The sequence below is a fragment of the Cyprinus carpio genome, chromosome A14, assembly GCF_018340385.1.
Source record: "Cyprinus carpio isolate SPL01 chromosome A14, ASM1834038v1, whole genome shotgun sequence".
Classification (NCBI taxonomy): domain Eukaryota; kingdom Metazoa; phylum Chordata; class Actinopteri; order Cypriniformes; family Cyprinidae; genus Cyprinus; species Cyprinus carpio.
In genome coordinates this window covers 21,830,460-21,847,410 of record NC_056585.1, presented here as the reverse complement: position 1 = coordinate 21,847,410, position 16,951 = coordinate 21,830,460, and the positions used below count along the sequence as shown (strand labels likewise).

The window sequence follows — 16,951 nt, the reverse complement described above, 5'->3', positions numbered from 1 at the left end:
CAAAATTATTCAATTCAAGGTTTAAAGAGCAGTTGTTTCTGTTTTATTCAGTTGTTTTCAGCCTGGATAAGTTTTTCAAATTGGGAAATTACGAAATTGTAAATGACTCACAAACCATCCTTACGAAATTAACAATGTAGCGCAAATTGATTTAAAAATGCATTACCTACATTTAAGAAATGTTTTAACTGATCAAATTTAATTTGAGGTACATCAGCACACAGTAAACAAATTAGCGAGTAATGAGAACACAATATTCATCACATTAGAGATGGAAACAAGATGGAAAAAGTTGCAAAGCAGAAAGAAAGACAATGAGCATTGAGTAAAAAAATACCCCGCCAAATATCCCCTCATGACCTTTTGCTCCCTCCTGCTGATGTCAGATCCTCCCCTCCCTCTTCCATTGTCAAACCTCAGGAAAGGCCAGAAGCAAACCAAAATCCTCACAGGCCAGCAGACCAGGCCCAGGGTCCAATACTTCATCACAAGCACCCAGAAGGCTTTGGGGTGTGTGAGTGTATTGAAAGAGGGGGAGGTTCAGGGTGATCTGGTGCCCTTGGGCAACAAGTATTACTAAGTGTTCCTGTGGCTCCGTGGTAGAGCTTTGCATTAGCAGCGTAGGGTTGTGGGTTCAATTCCCAGGGAACTCATGTTAGGTAAAAAATGTTAGCCTTAATACACTAAGTCGCTTTGGATAAAAGCTTCTGCTAAATGCATAAATTTAAATGTAAGTACCTTAGCAGTGAAAATAAGGGCCCCAAAGACAGAGTGACTTCCTCTACTGCTGCCCATATTTCATATCCAACGAATTAAAGGAGTCAGTTTGGCTGCACAGGTCAGTTCAGGCCTTATGGATGGGCTTCAGTTCAACAGGAATTCACGGGTGCTGGATAATCTTATCTAATCCATTATTAGCTGCATTTTTCATCTTAAATGCACAGATAACAAGCCTCTGATAGGGTTAATAGTGCAGGGCGCTTACAAGTGAGGGTCAGTATGAAGACTGAAAGGCTTGCTGGGTAAATCTCCACTGCACTCCATTTCAAGACTTCAAAGGTGGTGAAACGATATGGCACTTGACTGACAGAAGATGTCGGCAGAAAACACTCCCATAAAAGTGAAATGTACTGAACTTAAGAGTTCAGAAAGACGAGGAAAAAGATGGATTTCAAAGGCAAATATTAATTTAAATGCTGTAGGTTGTTGCATAAAAGAGATTCAGAATTCTCAATTAAAAACGAGCTGCAAATGATACGAGACAGGCAAAAAGTCCAACAGGTCAATAAAAATGCAAAGTTTTTATTTTTTACTATCTGTCAATAATTTTGTAACTTATAACTTCTTAAGTAATAACTCTTTTTTTGTAATTTTGCATAGTGAAGCTACATTTTTAATTTTTCTGTCCATGTATGCAGGACACCATACATAATTGAATATTTTAAGGATTGACTACACCGGTAGTGTGTATATGGTGGATGAAATCGAGTCTCTTTGGGTGCCTTCACACTACCACTATTGGTGCGCACCCGGGTTCGATTGACGTCAGAGTTTGGTTCGTTTGGATGATGTGAAGAGTGTCATCCGAACTCAGGTGCGCAACTGCAAACCGTACCAGAGTCCACTTAAAAAGGTTGGTCTGGGGTACGGTTCGCTGCTGATGTGAACGCAATCGTACCAAATCACGGAAGTGAACCGCTATTAATGATGTATTACTTGATAAAAATGTGTGCTTGTGTGTGTGTTTCACTCACTTTCCTGACAAGCGTGACTTACGCGCTGCAAACAGAGAGCTGTATATCTCATTTCTGTTCGTCTTCAGTGTTCTTCAGATCATTTGCAGTACATTCGTAAGACAGACTTGAGTGCCGTTATGTGCTGAAGCTTAGTAAACAAAACGAACGGTTCAAAAACGTAAACATATAAAAGTGCAGAGAGCCATGTTATGAATTTGCCATCTTCTCCTGCGCTGCCGTTACTAAGCAACGGAATAAACAGCTGCTGGCTTGATGATGCAAACGAACCGCGGTTCGGACCCAGATAACATAATATGAACGCAGTCCAGAGGGGGCAGGGGGAGGGGGGAGCAATCGAACTCGGGTTCGGACCAGGCAACGAACCAAGTGTGAAAGCACCCTTAGTCTGAACTACAAAACTGGGCCACTAATTTCGGTGGAACTAAAGCATTTTATTAAGAGAAATGATTTCTTTAAATCACTAAAATCAAACTTTTAAAGTGTATGTCTAAAAAAACGTTTGGACAGTACAGGAAAGGTTAAGTTGAGATTCAACAGAGCACAAATAAATGTGTGTAAACCTAAAAAGTCTGGGGTTGGTAAGGTTTTTAAAAGAATCTCTTACACTCAACAAGTCTGCATAGTAAAAATGTCATACAGTAAAAACTGTAATTTTGTGAAATATTATTATAATTTAAAATAACTCCATATACTGTGATGGCAAAGCTGAGTTTTCAGCAGCATTACTCCTGTTTTCAGTGTCACATGATCATTCAGATCATTCATTCCAATTTGATGATGGCTGATTTGATGCTCTAGAAACATTTCTTATTACTAATGTTGAAAACAGTTGTGGTGCTTAATATTTTGGGGATAAAAATATGATGCATTTTTCAGGATTCTTTGATTAATAGAATGTTCAGAATTTATATGAAATAAAACTCTTTGGTTACATTATAAATGTCTTTAACATCACTTGTCTGGACAAAAGTAGCGTTTCTTTAAAAAGGAAAGTTTACCGACCCCAAACTTTTGAATGGTAGGGTATGTACTGTATGTCAGTGACAAGGACTATGAAGCTATAAGTAGAAGATTCCAGTGCTGAAAATCCCCCATCACTATCAACACACTCCCACTGCTGCACAGATCCAGTGTTTCTTGAAGACCCAGGGTTACCTGCCACTGACCCGTTATCAATGAGCTTGCACGAACTCCCTGAAGTTCATCTGTCAGTGAAGGTTTACATCTGCTCAGAAGGTTAAGTGTGTCTGACAGCTGTTTTCTTTACTTTCCTGATTTGTGGATCTCGCTGTTAAGGGTTGAATTGTATGTGGTTTTAGTGTTTCTTTGTGTCTGCTTCAGTCCAGAATAGAGCATCACCTCTTCTTGCATCTTACAGGCAGCTCAGTCTCTCCTCCTCTTCTTCAACCAAACCCCTACAGCAGAAAAAAAAAAAAAAAAAAAAAAAACCTCAGTCTGCTTTTATTTGTCCCAAAGCTTAGCCTGGGGCATCTGATACTTTTTACACCCTAGTAAGAGTAGTCTAAATTTCATCTGCACTAGTAAAGTTATGGCAACTATTACAACCCCAATCTCATTGTCCCAGGGTTATGTGTGTTTTGAAAATCATGATTTTGTATAGCATGATGAAATGTCTGTTGAGAGGCTACACAGATGGTGGGATAAATGGTGTAGAGTCTGTACCATTTTAAACTTGTAATGATGCTGAATGTGGCATTAGAGATACTCATCGACAAACAGCATCTGGAAAAACTACATTTGGGATTTTTCACAAGCCAAATGGCAATGGAGATGGCAGCACAGTGTCATTAGGGGTTTGTGGAGCAGACAACTCTCTAAAATCTGCAAGAACATACAAGCCAAGCCTTCATCTCTTATTCATCAATGATGAGAAAGCGGCAGTAATATGAAAGTAGTATATTGATAAATTAGTATATCTTATTGCAAGGGCCAGAAGGCACAGAGGTGTGATATCAGCAGCCTGGCCTGTCGGCAAAGACAAAACCGTCTCTTTCTGTCCATGTTAATGAGCTATTGTTTGTAAAGTGGTCACTTCCTAAACCTATAGGGGCAGGAAGCTCTATTTTAGGGGCATTTCAAAAGATTAAGGTTATGTGGTGGATGCGTCATGCCACACACATCAGTGCAGATGGGGAGCATTCCCAATCCGGTGATGCCATGAAAAAAGTATGTATAGGAAAGGAGGAAATTAGTTCATGCTTTCTGCAACTGTAAGGGGATGCACTTCCTGTGACCCATCTTGGCCTCAGGAATGAGGGCACCATTATTAGGTATGTCTTCCTCATGTATTGCATCACTCATTTACCCTGCAGCGCAATGACATAATTCAGCAAACATATATTCTATTAAGTGTGGGGTTATTAATTTTTTTTTGTACTTTATTAATTTAAAAATGTATGTTGTAATACTATTACCTTGTAATAGTAACAGGTATTTAACAATCAATTGTAATGGTAAAAGCACACCACTCGGCGACAAGTTGAATGATTTGCACAACCATTCAAAAGTTTAGGGTCATTAAATTGTTTTAAAGGGATACTCCACCCCAAAATGCAAATATTTTTATTAATCACTTACCCCATGTTGTTTCCAAACACGTAAACGCTTCATTCGTTTTCAGAACACAATTTAAGATATTTTAGATGAAAACCGGGAGGCCTGTGACTGTCCCATAGACTGCCAAATAAGTTACACTGTCAAGGTCCAGAAAAGTATGAAAGACATCATCAGAATAGTCCATCTGCCATCAGTGGTTCAACCGTAACGTTATGAAGCAACGTTAATACTTTTTGTAAGCGAAGAAAACAAAAATAAAGACTTTATTCAACAATTCCTTTGTCAACAGTCTCCTCTGTGTCTCTCCATACCACCGTATGCTGCGTATGCTCTTCTGTATCAGCCATGCCACAAAGAAGCGCCGTTTCGATGTGTATTTAGCTTTGATTTGAAAATGGAAAAGTCTGTCAGAACGCAAGCTTCTAGAGGGTACATAAGTCAGAAATAATGAATTTAGTTAAAGGGGTGCAGAGCCAGTGGTGGTTTTGTAGGCAAACATTAATGCCTTGAATTTTATGGGAGCAGCTACTGGTAGCCAGTGCAAATTGATAATCAGAGTGACGTGCATTCTTTTCAGCTCATTAAAAATTAATCTTGCTGCCACATTCTGGATTAATTGTAAAGGTTTGATAGAACTGGCTGGAAGACCTGCCAAGAGAGCATTGCAATAGTCCAGCCTGAACAGAACAAGAGCTTGAACAAGGAGTTGTGAAGCATGTTCTGAAAGAAAGGGCCTGATTTTCTTGATGTTGAATAGAGCAAATCTGCAGGACTAGCAATGTTATCAGAGAAAGTCAGCGGATCATCAATCATAACTCCAAGATTTCTGGCTGTTTTTGAAGGAGTTGTGGTGGATGTGCCTAACTGGATGGTGAAATTGAGATGAAATGATGGGTTTGATGGAACCACAACAGTTTTTTCTTGACAAGGTTGAGTTGAAGGTGATGGTCACTCATCCAGCAAGAAATGTCTGTTAGACAAGCTGAGATATGAGCAGGCATCGTCGGACCATCAGGATGGAATGATAGACAGAGTTGAGTGTCATAAGCATAGCAGTGATATGAAAAGCCATGTTTCTGAATGACAGAACCTTTTGATTCCATGTAGACAGAGAAGAGAAGTGGTCCAAGAACTGAGCCCTGAGCCACCCCAGTAGTTAGATGTCAAGACTTGGACACCTTACCTCTCCAAGATACCTTGAAGAACCTATCTGAGAGGTAAGACCACTGGAGTGCGTTCCTGAGATGTCCTTTCCCAATATTTGACTCTTAGCTTTCACTTTTAGACTGTTTCACTTTTTACTGTATTATTGATCAAATAAAAAGACAATGACCAAGAGAGAAAAAACATTTAAATATTTCACTGACCCCAAACTTTTGAATGTTAGTGTATCATGTTAATGTATGAACAATAATAACAGCAATGCTTGCCTTCACACAGCACCACTAATGATCTTCATAACATGTATCACCTGTAAGCAGCAATTTCGATGACTAGATTCATCTTCTGATTCAGCAGTTCTTCATAATCCCCACTCTGATCCTTCATCTGGAACTGAAGATCAGCCTCCTCCTCCTCCAGCTGACAAAGGTAATTCTGAACAGAGACAGCACAGTGTCTCTGTTGTGGTGAGATACTGAGAACTGCTGCAGTAGAATATGATCAGTGAGTTTTTGTACCTCCAGCTCCTCTATCTCCTCCAGGTATTTGGCTTTCTTGGCTTCTATTTCAGCCTCCAACTCATCTCCATGCTTCTCCAACTCTGCCACTTTTTTCTGCAGCTCAGCAATCTACAATCACACATATACAGCACCAGGGAAGATTTGAACACACCTGACAGAGTGTATGCGTGTGATTTAAGGCTTGTGATTAAATGTTTTAAATTATGTACTGATGCATTCATTTTTATTCATTAAAAATATATAAAATAAATAATGGATGAGAAAGATGGTATACCACGGCCAACAAGCGTCCAAAATATATTGGGAGCTCCTTCAGTACTCTTTAAAAGGCATCTTAGGTGGCACCCCATGAAGTTGGCCAGAGACTGCAGAGCTATAATCTAGACAAAGGGTAGCTAATTTAAAGAAGCTAAAATGTAAGAATGTTTTATTTGTTCAACTTTTTTCATCACTATAGAATTTCTATACATCGAGTTATTTCATAGTTCTGATGACGTTACAATGTGAAAAATGGTGAATAATTTGATAAAAATGGGTCTATCACTGTGCATAAACATAAATGGATGCAGATCCACAGTGTATAACAACAGGGAGCTGAGCTTAATATAACATTATGTTGTAATTAATGGCTATTTTAGTCTTAAACTAGCAATTGGGAGAACATGTCTGAAAACAGTTGCTGTTTCACGTTGCATATTCACCCATCAACAAACACAATGCAGAGAGCTGTCAGCTGCACCTCTGTGCACGAGCTGCTCTGCTGTGAGTAATTACTGTAATCAGGTAAGTTAAACAGTCAGCTGTCAGAGATGGATGGAGATTGCACGCTCTGTTTCTCTTTCAGGTAGATCATGGGAGGCTCAGAGCTCTGTTATTAACAAGCTGATGATATGTCAACAGATGAAAATGGTTGTTACTCTGAATAAGGCGGTCTGCCCCACCACCACCAGAGAAAATTAGCCATATCTGTGCTGTGATTTACAGCTAAATGATAATTGATTTCACCACCAACAGTTTGTTTAGGCAAACTGTCTCAGAGAGCAACAAGATCACTAGTATCTATCCCTAATGGCAGGAGAGATAGGGTGATGAGTATATTAGAGATGTGTCCAAAAACAAAGACATCTGCTGCTGCCAAGTCAGTTCGACAAATCATAGAGAGCGTTTTAAGAAAACTGAGGGTCAGTGACACAAATCTCCCTCTCTCTTTTTTTATTCTTTATATAGTAATTTAAAACTACATTAAAAATGTAATTTAAACACGATTGGAAATCTGCTCTTCTATGATGAGTATTTTTAAATTTTAAATTAGAATTTATGATGATAATTTTCTGGGGCATGGAAAAAAAATCTGATATTATAAATAAGAAATTCATGAATTAATAACTCATAATATTCTTAGAAGGCTAAAATAAAACAAAATTAAATTAAATTAAATTAAATTAATGTCCTTTTACTTTTAATTAAATTAAATTAATGTCCTTTTACTTTTCTATGATTAATTTGAAAATAATGATTAATTAGTACATGTGTTTTAAATTAATATTACAAAAGATATTTGCCTTTTCTTTATCCTGAACATTCTTATTTGTCACTGATCCTTCAAATAGGCTTCCAAGACAACACAATGGCATGAATTCAAGTAAGTTCATAAATACTGAATATTTCTTCACTACAATACATATTTCCCAGTAAAAATGTGATCAACAGCTTCAGAAGCCATTATTCTTTGCACCAACCACTGAACTGCACAGAAGGAATTGGATATCATAGGAGACATCTATGCTGCTTTTAAAAACTGACCGGTTGAAGGGATTTTAGTAGACAATACCTTACATAAACACTGGATTCAGATGTGCCTTGAAGCCTTCCTACCCTGCATCCCGCAAAGGTTTCTGACACAAGCTAAGAAACACAACTGATAGGAGAGAAATGAGGAGAGAAAAATACAGATAGAATGTTGTATGAAAGGAGGAAACAAGATGCACCGAGCAGACTGTCCATCACTGATCAGGGAACAGGACCCTGTGTTATGAGAGTGAGCAGTGTGGTTGAGGACGGTCAGTTTATTTTAAGAGAGGGGCTATGACCACAACCACAATAATTAGAACCAAACCACCCTGTTTGTTATCTCAAATGTAAAGGTGTCACTTGTGGCTGACCAATGATTTTCTTGCTCTTCAGAATGTAAACTGAAGCAGCGAACGGCTCCTAATCATTCCAAACATACATCCTAAATGTTTTCCCTTTACACAAAAGCACCGTCACTTATTCTTCTATGCCTCTTTTTTTTTTCAACCTAAAGTTTCTCTTCCTGTCAGTGAGGGAGGCTGACAGGTGAGATTTTATTACTATGGCTCAGTGCGATTTGCTGTCTCCCGAGGCACAGCAGGAATGTGTGAAGTTTATGAAGTTTATGATTGGGGGAGAGAGTGCGTTGGCAGACTGTGAAATGTATTGTTCATAATGGAAGACAGCGAGCGAGATAAACACAGTTAGAGACGATACACTCCTCACATGCTCCTGGTCCTATCTCTCAGAATAAACACTCTGGGCAGCAGGAGTTCTCTTACTTTATTCCTCAGCTGTCAGTCTGAATGAGGCTCTGCATTGTGAAACACCACCCCCCACAAAAACTCCTGAGCTTTTACCCGCTCTCCTAAATGCTGATTTTCAGCATTAGGGCTGACACAGGAACTCGCGTTTGATGCTGAACTGCTGATGTGGTGGGTGTTCAGGTCAATCACAGAGTTAAGCTGTGGCCATGTACACACACTGAACAGGTTTGAGAGTAACAAGCGCATTTAAATTTGGGGCCAATACTCCTAAATTATTGTTCTGTGACTACAGATTACAAGAGCATGAAACAGCAAGACAAATATAGACGAGTACCTCTATCCTTCAAAGGCTCTTTTTTGTTTGCACAATAACAGACTAGCTAGAGAGTCAATGTCACCTAAAATTAAACATTTAGGAGCCAAATGACTATATTTTACAAATTACAGAATAGTTAAAATGGTTTGTCAGCAGCATTTGGTTACCTTTCACTGTTGTTCAATCCTGATTGATCCTGATTGCATTTATGACATATAAATGTCACTGCTTTGTACAGATATTTCTGCCTAATTGTATAAAATATATAAATTGAATTATAATCAAATTATAGTAAAAAAAAAAATATCTTTGATCTCTAGAAAAAGTTCAATACTCACTCTATAAATATGAATCTAACTTTATTTCTTTAAAAACAGTGACATTTCGACCAACTTGTCTGATGAAGACAATGAAGAATAGGCTGAAACACCATGTTTAAATGTTGCACTTTTTATAGAGGTGAAATATTATTACTACCAAACAAAGTTTCCTTTACAGTCAGTTCAACATTATTGGATCTTACTACACTAAACAACCAATGATAATTTTAGCATATTTAAACATTTGTAGAATTCCATTTATTACAACAAAACTCTGTTGCAAATATTTTTAATTACAACAAATAATTCCCAGTTCGCTTAGAACCATCACTAATAATGACTCAGTTCAGTAAGGGAGTTTTTGTGAACTCAGTAACAGCTCTAATTGATTCACTGAGCAAGTCCGATTCAACCTGCTACCTCACATGCAAGTTCAAGAACATTCTGTACTGGTTTATAAGAATCATTTTTTCGTAAATCATGTGGTATTATTTCATGTAGGAAACAGTGGTGTGCACTCAGAGACGTCATCTGCCTAAACTAAAAATAAGTTTTGTAGATTGCCACCAAAGCTGATTAAAATTTAATTTGTATTCTTTTTTTTCTTTTTTTTTTGTCTAATTTGCAACCAATTTAGTTCGGAGCACTGGAGTGACTTTGGATGGTTCAGAGCTGTGTCGTTGAAGCAGAAGTGTGTTGATGAGGGTAAACTCACTCACCAAGTTCTTGAGGATATTTACGTCAGTCTCTTTGGAGATGTCCTTCATTTTCTCTCCAGTCAACTTAGACAGCTGCTCCACCTCCTTTCCTGCGGCATCAATGGCAGCAGCGCTCGATACTCTGGACTCAAACTGAAAATCAGGAAAGGTTCACAGCTTTAAGTTTCTTGCATCTCTGAAGAAGAGTTACAACCCATTAAGTTCTGCAGAGAGCAGGCAGTGAAGATGAATCACTGATTATTCCCAGAAGAAAGAAGAGCAAATGAAGGCAAATCAGGTGAGCAGGTGCAACCAGTCAAAAATCCTCCTCCAATTACTGTTCCCCCCAATCCCAATCAATATCAATTGTGAGCGAAACAATTGGACCTTGTGCAGCACTAATGAATCAAAGCACTAGTTTTTGGTTCCGAGACCACCTGAGAGAGAGAGAGCAATGAATAGAAAAGCAGACTAAATGAAAACAGGTAAGGGTGGTAAAGGATGTGTTTGTGCATGCGTGAGCTGGTTTTTGTGCATGTACAACTTTTGGCAGAAGAGCAGGAGTTGTTCTTGGCCTGCTTATTTTACACCCACACACAAACACACACTAGAAGTCTCTAATAGCCTATAGAGGCTCTCCAGTGTCTTCTTGTAGAAGTGCTCTCTTCTCCTCTCCAGACTCTTTCTGCATAGAAGCCTGGGAAGGGCTCCAGATCTCTGATTAGCGCCGCAACCCTGGTCGAGAGCAGCCACTCCTGGGGCAAATGAGGTTAAAGGGCACTGGTGCTGTAGGATGACCTTTAGAGAGCCCTCACTCCTCAAAAGACACAGAGGGGGACAATAGTGCTCTGTACTAGATGTGGACAGAGCTCTATGTCCCACAAAACTGTCCCCTGAAGTAAAGTGTGAAAGAGGAAGTTAAAAACAAGCATACCAGCCACACTGAGATGTGTTAAGAGGTTAGTTCACCCAAAAGGACGATTCTGTCATTATTTAAAAGGCATATGGGATTATTTAATTATTCTAGACCTTTTTACAGTGCTTGATAGTGTCCATCTCAATTCACTTTCATAATATAGAAAACAGCAGCTATTATGCTAATTTTCTCCTTATGCCACAGGATAAAATACCTTTTTTTTTTTGGTGAACCAGTCTTTCAAAAGGAGTATTTCAAGATGATACAAACTCAACTGACAGAAGTTAATAAGTTCACACACACCGTGGACAGCAATTTTTGCTGTATCGCCCAGGGAACAGAGTGCTGAACATCCACTCCCCCTACCTACAATCCCTGCTGGTACTGAGATTCGAACCCGCGACCTCTGGATTACAAATCCGACTCTAAAACAATAGTCCCACTTAAAAAATTTAAAAGGCAATATAAATATAAATTTAGGCAACATGACAACTCAAATAATATTTTTTAAACTAAAGACTTAATTTAAGAGCTTTAAAAAATAAAGAGCTTTACATTTCATCCTTTAAAACACCCGGAATGCTGGTTTTGTGTACTTATACAACACAACATATTTTGTGTATGTATACTTGTAACTGCCTCACTCTAACTCTTACTGTTTTATAAGGTTACATTTGTAAATTATTTTCTATGGTAATCAAATTACTGTTCAAAAGTTTAGGATATTTTAATGTTTTTCAAAGAAGTCTCTTTGAAAGAAGTCAATATTTATTTGGTCAAAAATACAGTAAAAACAGTAATATTGTTAAACATTACCATTTTAAAATGTATTTTTTTTTTCTGTTTTAATATATTTTAAAATGTAATTTATTCCTGTGATGGCAAAACCATTACTATAGTATTCAGTGTCTCATGATCTTTCATAAATCATTCAATATGCTGATTTGGTACCTAAGACACCTTTCTTATTATTATCGATGTTGTGCTGCTTACTATTTTTGAACAGCATTCAGTTGAGACATTTATTAACATTCTCACTGACTTTACTGTCACTTTTAATCAATTTAATGCTGAATAAATTTATTTAAAAAAATAACTTACTGATCCCAAATGTTTGTTTAAACAGCAGTGTATATGCTACAAAAGCTGTCAATTTAGCTTGTTCTCATAGTGTCAACGGTCATTGAGGAGTCAAAGTCAATGTCTCTATCTGTGTGTAATTCACCGTGAGGTTCTCGGCCAGTGTGCTGTAGTACTCTTTGATGTTCATGATGAATGGAGTGATATCAAAAGAGGAGAACTGCAGGGATACAGTAGGAGAACCCTCATCCGGAGTCCTGGGCTCACATAATTTCTCCATCCTCTGTGGACAAACACAACATTATGACTTTCGTTTTCTCCTCAGGTAACAATATCTGCCTGTGCGAGACAGGGCAGCTGTTCATTAATCTGGGTCTGATGAAGTGTTCATGAAAAGGAGATTGAGTCCAAGTCTCAGCTTGTTCTTCTCAACGTGAATAATGAGTGAGCGGCAGCTGTATCAAGATAATAACAGCAGTTAATAAAACAAGAAGAACTTCTGTTTCATTTCATATGCCTGGACTGTGAGTTATGCTGCACGTCCCAGAGGGAGGTCAATGGAAATTTCTCTGTTTCCAGCACTTGAGTACCCGCAGACTCCCCATATATTCTTTCATTCTATGTTTTGAGGGACCGTGTTTCCTGTCAGTCTCCATTCCGCAAAACCTGTTCCCCTTACGATCAGAGGAGACACTTTAAATGGCCAAACCCCTACAAGACCATTCCAAGAATTCAGAGGTCTAAGGTAAAACGGCCTTTTCTGATAACAACTAAGAAGTAACAAAAAGTAGTGTTATTGACGCAACATTCTGCATTGTCTTACCGTTTCATGCTGCCTCTCCATGGCAGCCAGCTGCTCTTCATTGATGGCCACTTGCTCTCAAAGGGCCAGGCAGTCTGTGGTAACTGCATCCACCTCCTGAGCGGGGCAGCAGAAATAAAGGTCAATTCAAACACAAAGCACTTATTCTCAACATCTTCTATCGTGAGCATCATCAGTGCCACCAGGTTTCCCCGAGCAAAGACTGCAATGCAGGGAAGAAGAGATCCACATATGTAGCCCGACATCCAACGTTCAGAGAAAGCTGCACTTTATTCAGCTCATCTGGGTATCTTAAGTGCCTGATTAATTGGCGATGAATTCAATTACTCAGAGTGAAAACATTTGCATGTGAATGCTGCAGTGTGACGGTGGGTCTGGGCTGCAGAGGAGGTGCATTGCGCACACACATGCTTCCCTGGAGCCCAGAATTGGCACAGTGGCCGCTGTTCCCGTTATCTCAGCGTGAACACAAGCCCAGTACTGGAGAGAGTCTAGACAGTGTTTCGATGCTGATTTGCTTCCTCTATTCCAAACAGCCAAAGGGCTGAACTTCACTATGGTGGATGCATTCCAGTTAGATGCTTAAAATAATACTTTCTCATGCATTTTTTTTTCTTTCATATAGCCACTGTTCTCACTTCTTTAAAATGCCAGTTCAAACCAGTTTAGTGAATCCAAACTAGTGAAGATACAAAAAATGCATATAGAATGCCAGGTTTATGTCTCTAAAGTATATTATTTATACAGCTGCAACCCCACTTCTAAATTATCCTTCTGACTACCTCTTTGGTTCTATTCCTGTTTTGTTCTTTCCTTCCAACCCTTTTTGCTCCTCTCAGCCCAGCCGGAGAGCTAAGCCCTGCTCTGTTGCATCTAGGAGATATGAGAGGCTGAATGAGTGAATTATTAGGCATGGTGAAAGCTTTCCCACATCTGCTCTTTTACTGGAGATGTGCTCTGACATGTGTGGCGAAGTGGTTTCTACAGAAAGCAGCTCGGGTTTCAGAGTGGCCGCTGGCCGGGAGTCAGCAGGGCCTGTAATCAGGACTCTCCAGAGCGGATCTGGGAGCAGCAGCTCTGCTGTGCCACTCCAGGGACTTTCACACACCTCCACTGGAGACAGAACACCCCACCAACAGCACAAGCTAACACTGCCATCTAGTGGTGGGGACAGTGTAGAACTTTGCAAAAGTTCACTTAAAAGCCTCAATTCTTGTGTATAAACATAAAGTAGTGATTAAGGTTACTGCAATAAGTGTTACTACCCTGCAAGAAGTCATTTTTTTCTGTATTAAGTTGCTTTGGGTTAAAAAAAAAACGTACTGTTTAAAATTCCACAGTGGCATCCAAAAGTATTTGGACAATTAAGCCAAAATTAATGTATGAATTTAATTGCATTATACATTAAAATATCAAACCAGGCATGTAACATTTATTTTAAACTTGAGAAACAGTTTTTATATAATAAAAAACATGATAAACTTTCATAATTAAGACATAATGTATGTGGATATTTTGATTGAATCAGTGTTGATATTCTTAACTAATTAAAACCCAAACTTTTGAAACCCGTTTTGGTAACTGACCTATAAATAAAATTTAATATTAAATGAAAAAAAAAAAAAAAAAAAAAACTTAAGCTGAAGTACTATAAGTACTAAATCTGACATAAAAAAAATAAGTCAAAGGTAAATAGAAATATATATAAAAGAACAAATGACAAAAGCTCAACAAAATTACTAAAACAAACTAAAGTTAAAATGTCAATAATAATAATAATAGTAAATAAAACTAAAATAAAACAGTACTGGGAGTTGTCCATAGTTAATATGCCCACAGAGTAATGTAAAGTATACCAACAATATACTAAATTTTTACTCTAGTGATTTATTGTGTGAATAGGAAACTGACTTTACACATCCACTAAAAATTCTCTTGGGGCAGTTGGTCTAAAAATAAATAGCAAAAAAAACGAGAAAAGTGAAAATAAAACAGTTTTGAGAAAAAAAAAATCATGTATCATTTCTTTAAAGAGTGACTTTGGTATTGTTATATTTTATCAAAAGCTGTAAAATGTAACATTAAGTGTGGCAGAAATGTCCAAATACTTTTTGAAGCCAGTCTATACACTGCATAGAAAACATCTGCAGTATTCATGGCATTACCACAGAAACATCTTCTCGTTCTTGCTGGATGAGTCTCTTGTGCTCAGCCATCTGATCGTATTTCATCTGCAGATGCTGCAGTTCACCCTTCAACTCCTCTGTGTTGCATAAAATAACACACACAACTTATAAATTTAATTTTATCAAGCGAGGCATAAATGTGCAGCACCACCCAGGCCAGAGTTTCTGAGTGGTCCCTTCTCTTTCCGCAGCCTTTCTATCACAGCCTCCAGACTGTAGTCCATAGGACCGCTGATGCTCTGACTCCAGCTTCTCCTCCAGCTCAATAATCTCAGCCTCCAGAGACTCGTTCTGCTCTTCTAAACACCAAACCTACAATAGCCACACATAAAATATGGTACAAATTCCAAAAGTAGAGGACACGTAACATACATGAATAAATGCTTATGCTCAAACTGTTGTATCATATTACACCACACAGTAAAGGACACTGTGACTGCAGCATCTTCATGGACTTAATATGATTTTCCTCACACCCTCAGGCAAATGATTGACCCCATTAAACAAAGTGGAAATATGATAATTGTGCCACACTCAGGGAACCCATTAAACCCAGCACGAGCACAGCTGGTTATTTCCCAGCAGAACCTAGGGTGTGTATGAGTGGGAAGATTTTCATATGTCTCACCACATCGATGAGGCCAGCCAGGCGATGGTTGAGGGCAGCAATGACAGAGCGTTCATGGACAAATTGAGCCACACCCTCCTTGTTTAGGACATGAGCGGCAGCAAACTCCACCCCTGTCAAACAGACCGAAAGCTTTCCCATGTCTGCAATGGCTTGTTTACTTTCTGCACAAGCATAAGCAAACAACATTGAAGGAAAAGAGGAAATACTGAAGCACAAAAGAGCTCATGTAGTTTATTTAGAATTCAAAGTAAGAATACAGAGTAAAGTCATTGTTACATGATTAAATTTAGGATTGTGGATGGAGGTACATGCCTGGTTGCCAGATATACAGTATTTATGTGTGCATATATAAATATATATATAAATAAATTATATATGTGTGTGTGTGTGTGTGTGTGTGTGTGTGTTTAAAGACAATATTCCTCCCATTGTTTTATAAGATAACCCTTTTCCATGGGCCATTTGAGTCGCCCAGTCTCATGATCTAATTACTCTGGAACATTCAATAGGTAAATATCCTCCAAACAAGTAAATGAAAAACAATTTATTTTTTTTAAAGTAACTTTAAAAATTCAGTGTTTCAAATTACAGTATTTTAAGAAACAAGACATTTAAATAAACTACCGTTATATTATTGGAGTATGACAACTTTCTTTTTTTCTGAAAGAAGACACTCAGCAAGGCTGCATTTCTTCAAAATTTATTAGAATGATTTCTGAAGGATCATGTGACTCTGAAGACTGGAGTAATGGCTGCTGAAAATTCAGCTTTAATATTTCACAATTTAACTGTTTTTTATTAAATAAATGCAGCACTGGTGAGCGTAAGAGACTTGTAAAAACATTAAAAAGTGTATCAACCCCAAACTTTTACATATAATAACAACAACTAGTACTACTACTTAGTGTGAGGTGTGAAACAAAAATGAATTCTAACAGTGTGAATGAAGATGAAACTGAATCATGTCTTAACTGAATTTATATGGAGGAATTCTCTGAAATGACAAAACAGCAATTCTATGCCAATTCCTAAATATTAATTCACAATCTAGGGTTCAAAATCTACCACAATATGCGTAGGCATTCAGACTAATACGCACTGACCTGGCAGTGAAGCGGGCTTGGACTCCACAGCGTCCTGCAGCCTGGCTCCACTGCTCCTCCTCAAATAGCTTACAGGAGGAAGACACTCTCAGCAGGGCTGTGACAGCAGCAGGAAAGCAAGAAAAGATGACAACCGCACAAACCGGGGGTCTTTAAAGATGCCGGGGCTGAGAATGTCACAGGCACTTGTAGGATCTCTCACTGAACACAAGGTGGACTAACAACTAACAAGAGGAACATTGTCAAAAGATAAACCTTTCACATGGAGCAGAAACAATCCAGCCACTGCAACAGGATTGGAGGC

General features: G+C 38.4%; 1 pseudogene; it reads right to left on the bottom strand.

Moving 5' to 3' along the window:
• Positions 1-223: 223 nt before the first annotated feature.
• Positions 224-16,951, bottom strand: part of LOC109102731 — a 17,616-nt pseudogene continuing 888 nt past the window's right edge.